The sequence below is a fragment of the Pteropus alecto genome, unplaced genomic scaffold (genome assembly GCF_000325575.1).
Source record: "Pteropus alecto unplaced genomic scaffold, ASM32557v1 scaffold81, whole genome shotgun sequence".
NCBI lineage: Eukaryota > Metazoa > Chordata > Mammalia > Chiroptera > Pteropodidae > Pteropus > Pteropus alecto.
In genome coordinates, this window is record NW_006433378.1 from 18,277,550 (window position 1) to 18,294,862 (window position 17,313).

The following is a 17,313-nucleotide window of genomic DNA, read 5'->3' on the forward strand; positions in this document are numbered from 1 at the left end:
ACACAGGTTTTAGAATCATATGTCCTACGTTTATGTTTCAGTTTTCCTACTAACATCTTCCTTGACTTTGTGCAAGTTTAGCAAACACAATTGAAATCTGAAGTGACTCTGTTTTGCTCTTTTGTGTAAGAGTACTTTTGAGTGTAAAAATCAAATAAGATGATGTGTGTTAAAAGCATTTATAAACTAAAATATTTTATTAATAATAGCTGCACTTATAAATTAGAGAGTAATGATAAGTTATTACACAAAACATGCATAGTCTCTCAATCTTAGTAAAATATTTTGGCTTTCTAAATATTTCATTTCATAAAGCAAATGTTCCTTCTTTAACTATCCTGTTATCCATCATGCTTTGCATCATCATTCACACATGGAATCAGAGTGACTAGCATAGAAAAACACTGTAGTGAACACTTGGAATACCAGAAGTTCCTGTCCTCAGATATCTAATTGTATTCTTAAGATAACTTGACATGTATTGTGAAGATAAATAATGAAACAGCAGAATACACAGTAAGTAGTGCTGAATAGTGTGCAGTCTATGAGCAAAACATGAATTTTGAGGAGAAAAAAAATCACTGTTGATTCCGTTCCTTGGAATTAGTGGCCATCAGCTGAAACTTAAGGAGGAAAAGAGAGCCTTCATCCTATTTAGGGAACATTGCTAGGAAGAGGATGTTGCTGGCTATAAGAAAATGTTTGTGTTTTTTAAAGCCACTACAGGTGTGAGAATTTGTTTTGGCAACAATAGAGAGTGAGATAGTGCCTTAACAAATATCTACAAAGATGTCAAAGTAGCTGTGGATTGGGCAGCTAGTGGGGCTGAATGAATTTTGAGGAACACGTTCAAAAACCTTAGATTGCCTTGCACATGCTGTCGATAGAAATGTGGTTGTTAGTGGCTCTGCTAGTGAAAACTGAGAAGGAAGTGAAGAGCAAGGCAGAGAAAATATAGTTTGCCTTAGAAAATATCTAAATCATTGCAAATATTAGTAGAAATATGGACATAACGGGTGCTGTTGGTGAAGGTTCGGAAGGAAATAAGCAACACATTATTGAAAACTGGAGGGAAGGTTTTCCTCTTTATGTAGTGGCAGAAATCTTAGCAGAATTGTCTCCTACAGCTGTATAAAACGCAAAACGTATAAGTCATGAAATAGAATATTTAGCTGAGAAGATTTCCAAGCAAAGGAAGAAAAAGCAGCCTAGTTTCTTTTTGCTGCGTGTAGTAAAAATGCCAGGAGAAAGCGATAAATTGAAAGAAGAATGATTAAATAAAAAAGAACCAAGAAGTGATGATTTGGGAAATTCTCAGCCTATCCAGATTGCAAAACATGCCAACTTAGGAGACACACTGTCAGGAATGTATGATACAAAGAAAAAGCTGAGGGTGTGGTTGTAACAACTTTGCCAATACTTCAAAAGGATCAAAAGGTCACAATACTCAGTCACACGAAGAGCTCTTTGAAGACACTGAGAGTGTGACTCTCAGATCTTCTCAATCAAGCCAGAGAACATCTAGGAAGTTTAAGGGTGTTGTCCCTCTGATATCTCAACAGAACCCAAAAATAAAGAACTGTCTAAGAAATATCTGTGGAAGTCTCTTGTCTAATGGAGTAAATCTCTATGACATATATGGGAGATCCACAAGGTTCTTAAAATTTTTATACTGCAAGAAACAGTATTAGTTTGGATTAAAAGGGATAAAGTACGAAATGAAAGAAGGCTATTGAACCCCTAAAATTCTACTGGCAGGAAATAAGCCGATAAAACTATTCAGCTGCAAACACTTGCCATATTTCATGAAAAGTCAAGGATAATTCAGAGGAGGAAGCCTGGAAAGAGCTAAAAACCACAGAAGATTCAGAGGCCTTGAAACCTATGGAAGTTTGCCCAGCTAGATTTAGAAATTGCTGTGCCTCCTTTTTTTTTTTCCTTTAATTTTCTTCTTTTTTTTTAATTGGTATAACTATAACTGTTATCTTATGCCTGTCTTATTATTGTATTTCAGGAGCAGATAATGTGTTTCTTTACTTTCACAGATTCAAAAATGAGAAAGAATTGTGCCCCAGGATAGATTATATGCAGAGTGCCACCATATCTAAATTATATCATTTAGATGATGACATTTGGGACTTTTGAGCTGATAAGATTTACATGAGATTTTTAGACACTTAGGTTTATATGTTAATGAGTTAGACTTTTGGGGAACGGGTTCAGTGAATGAATTTCGCATGTGGGACAGATATAAATTTTAGGGGACTAGAACGTGGACTATATTAGATAGAATAATGACTTCCCAAGGACGTCTATATCCTAGTTCCCAGAATTTATAAATAGATTACTTTACATGACAAAATGAATTTTGCATATGTGATTAAGGATAAGACATTGGAGATGGGCAGTTTATTATCTTAGAAGACTTAATTTAATCATATGAACCTTTATAAGCATAAAACCTTTCCAAGTTTTCCTTTTGTCACAGAACCAGAGGGATAGTATAAGAAGCATGTGACACACCATTGATAACTTTGAAGATGGAAGCAGGTGCCATAAGCCAAGGAATGTGGGTGGTCTCTAGAAATGAGAAAAGGCGAGGAATGAGACTCCCTTCCCACCCACACCTCCCAATGACTTCCAGAAAGAAATAAGAGTCCTGCCAGTACCTAGTGATGTGGTCGAATTTTAGCCCAGTGAGACCCGTCTCAGATTTCTGACCTATAGAAACATAAGGACCTGGCAAAGCAAGGTCCTTAAAAGATAGTTATGTGTGTTTAAATCCCAGGTTACAAACTATGGTGTATTTATCAATTTTAAAAATTTGAAAAACACTGGCAAATATGGTATTTGAATAACTTTATTATATAGCCTATATTTTTAATTACACATCCTTATATTCTGATCAATTAAAAAAAAAAAAAAAAAGCTTTTTCCTGAACATCCTTTGGGTTCCATGACATTGCTCTTTCCACCTGGACTTTACTAGCCTTACTAATCTGGAGATTCCCTACCCAGCCTTATATATGTCATTCAGTGATCATTTCCCATTGATAGCCTTCCCCAGGGTCTTTCTTTTTACCCTGCCCTCTATGTAAAAACCTATCTATCTCTATCAATATATCTATGGTATGAATGTTTACGTCACCCAAAATTCACATGCTGGAATCCTAATTCCCATGGGTGATAGTGTTAGAAGGTGGCCTTTGGAAGGTGATTAGGTCACAAAGGTGGAGCCCTCATGTATGGGATTAGTGCCTTTATAAAAGGACTCCCACAGAGCTCACTAGCCTTCATCTGGCCATGCCAGCACCCTGTTCTCACATTTTCAACCTCCAGAACAGCTTATGACTTTGAAGATGGGAGCACATGTCATAAGCTGACAAATGTGGGTGGTCTCTAGAAACCAGAAAAGGCAAATTCGACAAAATTTCTGTTGTTTATAAACTATCCTGTCTATGGTATTTTGTTATAGTAGCCTGAATGAACTAAGAATCTAATTATTTTTTTCTGTTAATAGAAACTGCTATATAGATAGCTCTTGAGATCCAAGAGGCCCCATTGAAACTCGAATAAGGAATTAAAACAAAAAAGCAAATATAAATCACTGCCATCCATGGAAAACTAATGACAGACTGTATGTATGTTTGTGTATGTGTGTGTGTGTATATGTTATAGATATAATATATTATATATATATAAAATATGTTTTAAAGGGCAAAAAAGTATGAACAAGAGAGTACGTGTATGTGTAGTGTGCATATACAAGTATTTATTACAGAAAAATCTCAAGGTTATGAAAATATTTTGATAGAATTAGGAAACTGGCTTAAGAAAAAGTGAACTAAAGAGAGAATTCAGATTTGGATGAAAAAAATATAAACAGGATTCTCCAGGGATAAGTGGTATGGCTAGTCTTTTCCCCATCTTAATTAAATGTCCTTTGGCGTCATTCAGAAACAAAACATTTGCTTATGCAAGCTATTAATTTGACCCAATATGACAATTTATCATGAAATCTTTATAGGGGTTGAGTTGTAAGCAGCAACTCATACAAATTATTAATCATTTTTAAGCTAAAACCAGAAGGAACAATACATTCAGCAGAGGATATATTATTAAATATATGTTTATATGTAGAAATGGATTTTTAATAATTCAATAATATTGATTTTCTACTTTGTAAGTTAATGTAGTGAATTATAGTGGCTGATATAGACTCAGCCATCTAATTAGTTATAATTTTTAATCATTCTTCATTATTCACCAGTTATAACACTAATGTTTCAAAAATATTGCTTAAGAATTTATGGCTATGCCACCCTGAACGTGCCCGATCTCATCTGATCTCAGAAGTTAAACAGGGTCAGGCCTGGTTAGCACTTGGATAGGAGACCACCTAAGAATACCAGGTGCTGTAGGCGTAAATATATATATATATGTATACATATATGTATATTGTGTGTGTATATATATATAATACAAATATATATATGTGTATCATATATATATATATATTGCTTAAATCTGAATGATGTCACATTTTTATAGTCTTGAATAGCTCCATCTTTACAAGCAAAATAAATTAATTTCTGCTCTTTAGAGGTTTGTATCAGTTTTCAGAATCTCTTCCACTTTGAGGATAATGAGAAATTGACAAAATCTCAATTATGTTAAGTAAAGCAGAATTATTTGCCTATAAATTTTAGTTATCGAACAACTCATTGTTAGTGAGAAAGAACATTATTTTTGTTCTAGTTATCCCTTCCTATACTAAACACCAAAATAAGTGTCAAGTAATTTTTCCCTTGAATATTATAATTGCCTAGATATACCTACAAATGTTAATTCTCATCGCAAAGGTAGTTTTTGCGTAGGCATTTCCTAATAATGTTTTTTTAAAGTTTCCCACAAAATCAGTATCATAGCAAAAAAAATATTTCCAAATAAATATTTATTCTTTTAAACAAATTCAGATTATTAAGCAATTGAGAACTATTTGTATAAAATTAATGTATCTAATATCATTATAAATTTAGAAAGTTAGGCTCAATAGATAATTAATATAGTAATATTATGTTATTTGCCATTTAGTATTCCATGTTTTAGAAAGTATTAAAAAAAATTTCTTTAGAATAATGTTTAAAATTTTTCTTCAAATTTTCTACAATTCGAGTTTGTAAGAATATATAGACACATTTTATATTTTTTTCAGAAACAGTATTGCAGACTGTGAATACTAAATGGTAAATTCAAAGACTAAGAACATATACACAAAATGTGTCAAATCATTTGCTAATAATCTATGTTGATTCTTATATGGTAAATTGAGAATGTCATTGACATTCAGATTAAGGCCATATACCTCATCAGTGACTAACATGAATAGAACCATAGCAAAACTATATTTTATGTCATAGTGAATATTTTTATTTCAAATTTAAGTTCTTTCAATATACAATGGACTTAATTGAAGGTTTCCATTTTTTTCAACTTTTTCAACATATTATTCATTTTCTATTCTTCTATAATATGTATGAGTTGTGCAAGTCTTTGTGGTTTTGATTAAAAATCAAAGCATCACTTAGAGTGACAGAGGAAATGAAAGTATGAAGCATCTCTAATGGATTTTCATACTTATTAGATGGTTTTTCTTTTAGGATTTTTTTCTTTTTTCTATTAATGCATTAATAAAAAGGAACAAAAGAAACATCCAGGGACACAGTATGAGCCAGTTATCTTTCTATCATTGCATATAATTCTTTTCATCCCAATGAGAATAGTTATTATAATTCCTATTTTATAAAGGGGAAATCTTTCCTGTAAAATATTAGCTGTCTTGCTCCCTAAATGAAATACCCCAGAAGATAGTGTGTCTAGAGTGTGGTGCTCAGATCTCTGTAAATTCTATGCACATCTGTTTTTAATATACTACCTTTAGTTAAACTAATGAAATGTTTCACAGCCAGACTTAATCTCCTATCTTTAATTGTGTCCTCCTCAAAGACATGGGTTATGCCTCTTTTATATTTCATACAATGTAATATGCTTCCACTTTAAAATGATGACAGTGATTTCAAAAAACGAAAGTCTAGATACATTTAAACTGCCGAATCAGAACATCAGACTATTGGAGGGTAACAATGGCTAATCCCAGACATGATGATGATGCTAGTTGTGGGGTGACCACACTGTAGACATAGCGCACACTTTAACTATGGAGTTAAAATAAAGAGGGTTATAGAATCTTGGAGTAGAAAGGGAAGTTTGGCACATGCATTCCAATTTGTGTCAGAACCTAGATATATGCCTTTCAAATCTCTGACATGATTCTTCTCTATGGGCTGTTTTGCGTAAGGAGGGATGATGATGTGAACACCTGGAAGTAAATGAGCATCGCAGCCTGCTGTGAGGGCACATCTTTTGGCACCATATAATTTATTTCAGCTTTAGAAGGAAGCTTCTGAAGAGTATTATTTGAGAAGCCAGTTTCCAATAATAAATAGTAAGAAAAGCCCATGAACATATAACTATTAAATTAAAAAAAAACAAATCACTCCATCTTACATTTTAGTTATATTATATACTTATTATAAAGCAGTTGAGTTTCAAACCAACACATATTGTTAGAGTTTCTTACTCAAAAAAATAGAAATAAAAAACAAACTAAAAATATGTGTTCATTAACTGTGTAGTGGAATCCTTTTACAACATATATAAATATCAAATCACAATGATGTACACTTTAAATATCTTATAATTTTGTCAACTGCACCACAATAAGCTGAAAGATAAAACAGTAGAACCTCAAAATAAGCAATGATTTATTTTAATGGAAAATAGATTCTAAACTCTATGTGCCTGTGTGTTCCTGAATTATCTCTTAATTGCATTGTCTTGTAGGAAAAATAAAGAATCAGCCAGAAAGGAAATGCTTAATAAATAAATTTCCATTGAATGATTATGGGTTCTTAATCAAATGATGTTATTGCAACTCTAAGTCTGATAAAAAATTTATGTGCACATTTTGAAAATATTTAATATTTATTTTTTTGTACCTCATTTTTCTCACTTTTAGAAAGTTATTCTTTTTAAAGCAATTTCAGTATATTTTATGTCATATGATTGCTTAACATTCATTAATTACAAAGACTTGTAGAAAATGAGTTTTAGTTCACAGACTTACACATTCTTTTAATACACATTCAAAACAGCTTTAGAAAATAAAACAGCAAAGAAAATGATGGGATTTTATTGAGCTGCCAGACCTTCAGCCATTACCTAACCTTTTTGAGTTCAGTGTCTTCCTGGTAAAATGTAGATAATAATAACTACTTCATTAGGTTGTGTCTAGGGTTAAATGTGCTTAGACATATAAAATATTTAGAACAATGACTGTCACACAAAAAAAGTATTGGAAAATTTTAGTAAATATGATTGTCATCATTCACTTCATTTTACATCTGTATATGATACTAGCAAAAATAAATATTACACTAATGAGTAGTTAGTGCTACAGTGTTGAGATTTCCACTAGCAAAACTTTTACGAAAAGAATATGAAATTGATGACTCAATAACAAACAAGTAATTTTATGCTATATGTGTGTAGGCAAAGTAAATACTTCCTGAGCCACTCAAAAAATAAAGTAGGAATTACAGAAATACTGCTTAACTCTATGAGGTATAAATGAAAATGTAAACAGGACATGTAAATTAAGTACCACTAACAAAGACAGTGTTTGCCTAGTTTGTTGCATTTGAATGTAATATATGCACAGAGGATTAAATTACTTAATACTATGCAAATAGAATTTTTTAAATTATGATAAAAAAATCTGAAAACATTTTTTATATTTCAAATTTTTTTTTAAATCACCCTAATTTTTTTTCTCTCTATGGAAATTATTCCTTTTTAAGTTGCCCAAAAAGCCACAAAACAAATTGAATAGTTAATATAAACCGCATAGAGAGTAACTTGTATGACTAGTCTTTCCGTCATCAGAAAGGATACAAAAATCACAAACGTGATCTCAGAATCCTCAACTAGCCCTGTTCTGATTTCAGAAATAGTAGAAGATAAACACAGCCAATAGACTTCTTCGCTAATCAGGGCTGCGTTCCAAACCCTATGCACTCAGTTTTATTTATTTATTTTTTTCCCTCTCTCTTATTGCATAGCATGAGATTCCACAACTAATTTTACGTATTTTAGAGGTTGATCAGATTATTTCCTGGGCTCCTTTCCCCTGGCCCTGACCCCATCTGGCTGACCTTGGCTATTGGAATCTTACTTCTCTGATGATAAGAAAAGTTCAGAAAAGAAACCCAAGGAGAGATTTCTCTTCAAGCCTAAGCAGATTGGGCCTCAGTCACCCTATCCATATCTTTCTTCTTCAAGATCTCTGCCTGTCGGCCTTGGCCTCCAAATTTTCTGAGGCAGGAGGCTCAGGGCCGGGCTTCCTACCCCAGCTTCATTATAGATTAATGGAGAGAGAAGAAGGAAGAGAATAATAAAGCAATCTTAAAGGAAAACAAAAAGAATCTAAGAAAAAATTCCAAGAGTGAAGAATCCACTATCCCTAAAACACACTAGAACATTTTGAAAAAAAATGAAATTAAACAGACAAAGAACAATAGGTCATTCATTTTTATCATATTTAAAATAACAATTAATATAGTATAATGCATTGGAATAGTGAAAAATGCCAATGATGTTATTCAAACTGTAGGTGTACTGAAAGAAAATCAAATATTCCTCCCTGTGACCCTTTGTTTACTATCTTTTCTCAATTCTTTTGGAAATATCAATCTTATTTGCTGAGAAACTGATGCCTCCATCCTTAGTCCATTTAGTTTGGATGGTGCTGATCCTGCTCCTTCCTCTCTAGGTTACAATGACTTTGCTGATGACTGAAGCATATCTGAAAATGAGCACATGGCAGCATTGCACTGTCTTAGATTCTTTCCTAGAACTGTCCCAAAGGAGATGGTTGTTTTCCCTTGATGGTGTTATGTTGGGGACCTAGGAGCTAGAAGCTTTTCACAGTCATTTTATGCAATACTGCCTGAGAAAAAGGCTAACACAGACAAGGAAAGTGAGTCAGGAAGTGAGCCCCTAGACTCTGCCATGACAAAAATGAGCTCATGACCAGGACTTCTCCATTGTTGAGATATAATATATTCCTTTTCATTTAGAATTTTGTAATGTTTTTGTCTAAGATAGGTTGAGTTTCTACAACTAAATCAAAAAGTCTTGACTAATAAGATCATCTTATATCTTTACCTCTAGTTCCAAACAAATTAAGATAGAATTTTATTTAATTTTATAAGACCTAAAGTCAAATTGTTTAATTACTGTTTGAAATCAATGATAAACACTACATTTTATTCTCTTAAGTTCAATAAATGCTGGTTTGTTCTAAGAGAGATTTTTTTTTCCCTTGAAAACAAATGTACTTAAAAATGTTATGAAAAATTCACCTGGTCCTAGGAAATCTGGAGTTTGGCAGAATTTATTTAACTATCACCACCTTTTACTTCACCTACAGTCTCCAAGGTATGTCTTCTCCTCTTCTCTCCTTCATCTTTTAAAAATACAATGTTTCAGGTTTCAGGGATCACCATATGAGGAGTATCCGGAGCTTTAAAACTTTTTCATGACATGCACATATGAAAAATTTCTCATATTTTGTGATACAATTAATCATATAATACTGCATACTGTCCATGCCATATTGGATTTATTTTTTAAGACATGCTTTGACATGCATCTAGAGTCTACTTAACCTATTGATCCACCTCTCTTGCATATTGATATGACTATGTTCTAGCTGATGGTTTATAATTTAAATGATGTATGGAATGAAAGTGTAATGTCTTTAAAAGATAACTTCTTACTCTCTAATATTTTCTTCTCCTAAGCATATGTCCTTAGTTTAAATAAAAGCAGTGTTCCTTAGCATATATATACATCTGGAGGAATTGAAGTAGAAAGACCAACTAACATCATTAGGAGGAATGACATTGAAAGTGTCAAGATCAGATTACCTTAGTTCATTGTTAAAGTGATAAACCAACCTCCAAAAGCATCTTAGTTGAGTACAACATGCTACATGGCTGCCGTTATTTAAAAACCTGTTACTTGATCTTATGTGCTGTTTGGTGATAGCAGCTACTCTGATTTCAGGCATTTAAATGTGGGGGGAAAATTTTTTATATTCTGCTGCTCTAATATACATTACTTATAAAGAATCAGATGCAATTTTAAATTCTTTTACAGTTCTCGTATACATACCTTGATGGTAGATATGACTATCTTCTGAAAATTATGAATGCCATACTAAAAATTTGTTAATATGTTCTTAAAGTTTAATTATTTATAGCTGTGTTCTGCCTTCAAGAAAAATGTCAAAAGCAGAAAATCCACAAAAGACACCGGAGAGCACTGACGTCTTTCAAAGCAGCGAAGTTCTGCGATTTCTTGTTAAAGTTTTGTGAGGTGAGGTTGGCTTAGCGCAGATATTTTCCAGAGATGGAGAGTTGGCAGATGTGATGCACACTGGCATTTTACTAATGAAAAAATAAACTGGTTCAAGTGATTGGAAAGTATGCAGTGTGTTTATGTATTATTATCTGTTAATGATCCGAGTGGCATAGTTGGAAGCTATGAATGACTTTCACAACTCAGTGATTTTTTTTTAATTTACATGTGTTACATTGTAGTAGCTGCTGAATTTAGAGAGCTTTCTCCTACTTCAAAATACAGCATTATAAGAATATGAAATTTAAAGAGTAAAGCGGAAAACCAATGGATGTTAAAGACTGTAAACATTAAACTTTACATAATTATAACACACTATTTCTTTCCAAGTATCCTGTGAAAGGAAATAAAAGGAAATATTTTTATTGCTTTTATTCAATGTGTTTTTTTAGGTACTAGTTAAAGCTTCTATTCAATATTGTGGAGTTCTTTACAGTCTTTTGAATACAATTATGCAAAATTGCTATAACAGCTTTGAAAGCTATGTATGTATGTGAGAATGCGGGAAAAACATTTTTTTTTAAAAAGGCATTGTATGTTGGAAAACTGAGGACAACTTCAAGCACATTTTATAATGTTCCAAAAATGTGATGACATTTCTATTTGTTAATAGCAGCGGAACACATGTAACAAGTTTTCTTTGATTTCAGACCATTTTAATGCCATAAATAATATATACATATATAAGACATTTTTTTCATGGTATACATAAATATACATACATAAATATATATATATGTATATGTATGTAAAATACTGTTGATATTTTTATATTTGATTTTTATTCATTATCTGAATTAGCTATGCCTGAATATACAAAACATTATTTTGTTTTCGAAAACATCAATAATAAAGTCCTTTATTTTTTCCAGTGGATTGATACTGGCTCTATGAAGCATTCAAATCATCCTTAAATAACATGCTTGTGAGTTTAAATAAAGTACAGAACAATAAGTCTTAGTTAACCTTGATTTTTCTTTCTAAAAAACACAAATTTCCATGGAGACTGAATGGCTTAACTTTACTCTACAACCATCTTCCAGTTTTAGTAGAAAAAGATAAGTGTGCATTCTTTAAGCCTGCACCTTGTTCCAGTCTTTCACACAACGAGGGAGAAACATGATCATAGACTTAACTGGCCAGTTCTACAAACCCACAAGATTGAAAATGTACCGCAACCAGGAACATTACAAAGCCAAGATGCTTAGGAAATTCTGTGGCTTCAGTGACTCTTCAAGTATTTCCAGAGAGCTTATCACCTACGCTCATTATACTGATATGTAAAATACAAGAAAACTGCTTGGCCCTTGTTTTGGGAGCACATTCAAAAGTCTGGAAGAGAGAGGTCTAGAAGTTACCACTTAGAAAGTTTCAGGTTTCTTGGTCTCCAAGTTAAACAGAGCTAAAAGGATTAATTAACCTTATTACCATTTTGGAATTAATACTCTCAGAATGCAAGTGTTATAGATATACTGATTACTTTTATGAGAAAGAATGTAGAGAAAGACAAAACATGGAAAAGTTACAATCAAATTCTGGCTTTACAAAATTAAGGAGGCTCCTTTCAAAGAGTAAATTATTCAAGATTATGGCTCTAAGGGAGCAAAAAAGTTTCCTATTATGATATGAACACATAAGAATGTTCTAATATAATTTTATTAATTTGCCATGTTTCTGTTTCTGTCCTTTACCTCTACTTAGTACTTACTGTGTAAATTTATTTGAAAAGAAAAAAGAAAAGAAAAGAATCATAGACCTGCCACAGCTTACCCAGGAATGGTTACCATTTCCATGAGCTGCAATTTCCCAAATATATAAATTCAAACCTAGTTTTCAAACTAATTTAACAGTGATGGCCTGGTTGTGTTTCTGTAGCTGTTTAGTAAAGATATTGCATTTCTTATGTTTAAGTTTCATTTAAAATGAAACCTAAGCTCTTAAATCTTTAACTTTATTTTCAGTACTACGCACACACAAAAACCTTCATGAAGCCAAAAATAATTTGCAATTTCATTTCTGAGAAGTTATAGAAATATTAGTTTTGATGACAGGCTTTAAGCTTTAATTTACCAAATGGTTTTAGTGCTCATGCAAAGATATGTGATTTCCAAAATTTGCATTTGGGATTCTAAGATTAATTTCTTTCCCTTAAAATGCAAGATTGTCTCTGCTATAATAGTAATGTAATAAGGAAGGGAAGAAGGTCAATGAATATAGCAACAACCAAACCAGCTGAATTTGGGTTGCAGAAAATGCTGTCTACTTCATCATGATAAACATTTTATTCAAGATTGAATTTTCAAAATTGTAATTAGTTAAATAAAAGAAGAAATTGATTCTTATTGATTTTATAGAGGATATTAATATAAAACATATTTAAAAGATACCACCAGATTCAAGTAATTCATATTTGACTAATTTATTATTATTATTTTTAAATTTATAAATAAATGTTTATGTATGTTATAATGAAAGTTAAAGCTTTTATACAAGAATTTATTCTTTTTAAATTACCTCTAGGCTAATATTAGTAATATTAGTAATAGAACATTTCCTGTATATTTGTGTATATTTTTGATATCAGGGCAATGCAAGATACACTTCTAAAAGGATTTGGTGTCTGAATAAACTGTGTTCACACTGAAAAATCTACATTTCCAGAGAATATGTTATTGAAAAATGAAATAGCAAACAAGATAAACACAATCATAAGAGCCATTCTAAGAGATGAGGTAGTCATGTTTAGCCAGGGAATATAATTCACCCAAAGTTTGACAATATCTTGGTGTGATCAGCGTTCGCTAAGATGTAACACTCAGCTTTGACCCTGTGAATGACTCTTCTTTTAGATTCTACAAGATTATATTTTCCTACTTTATCCTCTCTTGGATTTATCTTTCTTTGTCATCTTTATGGATGACACTTCCTATAGGTGTCATTTGGATGTTGGACATTATTCTTTTTGTGACCAATTCGCATTTCAGGTCACTTATCTGGTGTTCAGCTTCTTATGAGAATGAATTTCTGACTTTCTGAAAATGAATGAATGAACGAATGAATGAATGAATGAATAAAAATTGTAAAATTGAACATGAACATTTTGTAGAGAATTAAAATGAATGTGGAACTTCTTAAGGTAGGGTGACAAAGAAATGCCTCTGAGAAGAGCCACTTAATCCAAGGGTCAAAGCCGGTGAATCACTCATATGGCTCAGGCTCACAGGAGGGTTATAAACAGAGAAAAATATGAGAAAAACTCCTATAGTAAGAGAATATATGGTCCATATGAGCCATGAATACATAAGGAAATCATCGAAAGTGAAAATTTGGGGCAGAATTTTAAAGGCTGATTTTTCTCTATGGGTTCTTGATTCTACACAAAAAAGTAAGAGCATTCTGCAACAGAATGAATGTCCTGGGATACAGTCAGTCTCCACACAAAAAGTGCATACCGATTCTATGCGGCCATAGCAAAATATGGGGAAAGAATAAAGCAATATAGGAATCAGAATGGATCCACTACTAATCACCTTTTATTACGCATATAAACTGTGTACTTCTACTATATGGCCCTAAAATCATATAGAAAGTGTCTTCCAGCAACCTGAACCTCTTTAAAGCCAGGTCAGTTGGTGGCTATGCCAGAATGATCATTAGATACTTCAATTAAACTTCTGCTTTAAGTCCTTTTATAAGAATCCATGGTTGACCCAATCATTTATAGAAAATTATTATTTTTTTAAAAAAATAGCCAAATTTCTAACATCAGTTTGATGGGATAATTTATGGCTACCCCAAAGATTCCATTATTATGGGATTCCCATACCCCTAGGAAATGTCAGATTCTAATAAATTTCATGCTAACCATCCAATATGGTTCCACATATGAAATTTCTACCCATTATCTAGAGGGAAGAAGAACCTTAACTTTCTAAGGGTTACCTCTCTGATGCATGGAAGAGAACAAAACTACTGAGAATAAATTCCCTTAGCAAACTTGTTTCCCTTTGGATTATGGAAATGTAGTAAACATTATTTTCAGTTTTACAAATGTTATCCATATTGAGTCCCTTTGGTAGTCCAACTATATTATCAAAAACAAATAAACAATAACAACAACAACAACAAAAGAAAGTGCTATTGGAAGAGTAAGAATAACAGAAGAAATGTTATTTTTCATTATTTTAGAAGCAGTTATATTTATTGTAACAATCCTAAATAGGAAGGAATTGGAGTTGGTTTCACTTTAGAAAAACACTCACATATCTGAAATGTAGCCAAGTGTCCGGAGATTTGGACAAGATAGATACTACAAGAGCACACTTTTATTGTTGGGTATGGATGATTACCATCCTTTTCTAATAAGGAATTAAAACTTTGAAACTTTTGCCACTAAGTATCCTGCTCAGTAGACATTAGAGATGTTTATATGTGTGTGATTGTGAAGTATGTTGTCAACCTGGCATTAATTTGACTTGAATGTTTTTACTGATTGTCACTGTCAATCAGAGGACTAGTTTGCATGCATAACATACAGTATAATGATTAAGTCTGAAATGATTTAAAATGCACCAATGTGCTTCCACCATTCAAGAAATCTTCAAATTCTTCATAACACCTATGAGAAAAGGAGAGAATTCACTTTCTCAGATAAGTAAACACTCCTATATAAATAAACACAGACCTTTACAATGCTATAATTTGTTTATAAAAATGGTTTTACTTGAGAAGAAATAAGAAAAGGATGAATTTATTGTCAGGTTAAATAGTTGCTACTGTACATATCTCTCTCTTTTTTTAATCTATACAAATAAATCAGGCTCAAATATTTAGCAATTTAAGTATTTTATAATATTTGGAGATTCTTCTTTTTGATCAAATCTGTTAAGGCACAGATTTCTTAGGAAATACATAAAAAGCACAAAGCATAAAAGAAAATAACAACAAAAAAGATAAAATAGACTTAATCTGGAATATACTGCTACAAAATGAAAAGACAAGTCACAGATTGGGATAAAATATTTTCAATATTTTCCAAATATATTTTATGATCTATAATGTATAAAAAGTCTTTAAAATTCAATGAAAAGAAATCAAGCCCAGTTTTTAAAATTTTGCTGGTAAGAATATAAAAGAATATAACAACGAGGAAAAACAGTTTGGTATTTTCTTCTAAAGTTAAATATACAGGTATACAAAACATTTAACCCAATCTGAGCTAATTTGAACCTCATGGAGCTGTACATAAATATTGATTGTGAGGAGCTCAGTTGAAAGATGGCTTTGTCTTGTAATGAGGAAGTAACAATAAAATCAGAATAATGAAATAAATTTGAGAATGTTGATTGGTGATAAATATGACAGAACTGTCATTTGGTAAGAAAAATGTTTTACTCATTTTATTTATTTCTCTGGTTATATTTCTGCCAAAGACTAATGGTATTTATTTTTTGTATTGGAATAAACAAAAGTACTTTTATTCCCCAATCTATAACTAACTCGTTTATGATCTCTGGTAGATTGCTTAACTCTTGGCCATGAATTTGCTCTTATATAAAATAGATATTTGAACATCTTTCTTATCTTTCTCATAAAGATAGATGTAAAGATAAAATGACATAATTGTTATGTAAATGCTTTGAAAAAATTGTGAAACACTGTAAACTATGCTTAAACAACTATTAATTTAATCAACTTCATTGATATTATTATGGATATTAAAAGGGCTAAAATGATTAAACCTGATTTCTGCCATTTACTATCATTAATCATTACATAACAACCACCATAATGATTAAACAGTTCAATCTGTATAAAAAAAGAGGAATAGATATCAGTCATATAATTATAAAAATGTTTGCTTTGACCTTATTTCGATCATCCTAAAAAATAACTCTGTGTGGGGTAAAGTTGCAAAGATTGTTGATAATTTTCCTTATTTAAGTGCTTTAGAACTTCTTTCTTTAAACTCTGACATTTTTATTATAGGAATATCCCCCTTGTTGTAAGAGATAATAATCATTACAATACTGGTTTCAAGTTCTGTAATATATACCATATGAAAAAAACAGGATGTGTAAAAAACAAAATTTTTCTCAAGTGGTGATTGCTAAATGACTCTTATTTGAAATCATGCTTCCATATTTATCCATATGCTTCAGAGAAAAACTTAGCCCATTCATTAAAATCAGAGGGAGAGGGTCACTTCATTTTAGATATGTTGATTCCAGACTTTTTATAGTTTGCCAGTTATATTAAATCATAATTAGCCAAAATAACAAGAGATCAGCTTTAATGCTTTAAGAAATCCAAAGACCATAAATGTTGAAATAATAAAACTGGAGATTGAACATGGTTCTCAAATTATAACAATGAATTTTAAGTTAAATGTTTTGTTTATACTCAAGCAGAATCTCTTCAGCTACTATTGAAGACTGATTTTCATAAAGGCGCCAGCTAAATAACTTTGAAAAACTCAGGATACATTTACCATCTTCTTATTAATTCAACGCTAGCTAACACATCAATTATTGAGGTAATGACTATATAGCACACAAAAATCTTCTCTAACACCTAACACATATTATGTCCCATGAGTATCTCTTTAAATAGCCATTTCTTCTCATACAACTTCGCAGTCTGAAACATGGTAAAGATCAAATGATAACAGATTATACAAAAGGTAAAGGAACAGAGACTGATTTTAAGAAACATAAATTGATCCTGATTTAGAAACAAAAGCAGAGAAAAAAGTAATCTGAAATAACTAAA

The 17,313-nt window shown here is 31.7% G+C and overlaps 1 pseudogene; it reads left to right on the forward strand.

Annotated features, from left to right (window-relative positions):
• The first annotated feature begins 4,305 nt into the window (after positions 1-4,305).
• Positions 4,306-4,424, forward strand: LOC112476875 (annotated as a pseudogene).
• Positions 4,425-17,313: the final 12,889 nt, after the last annotated feature.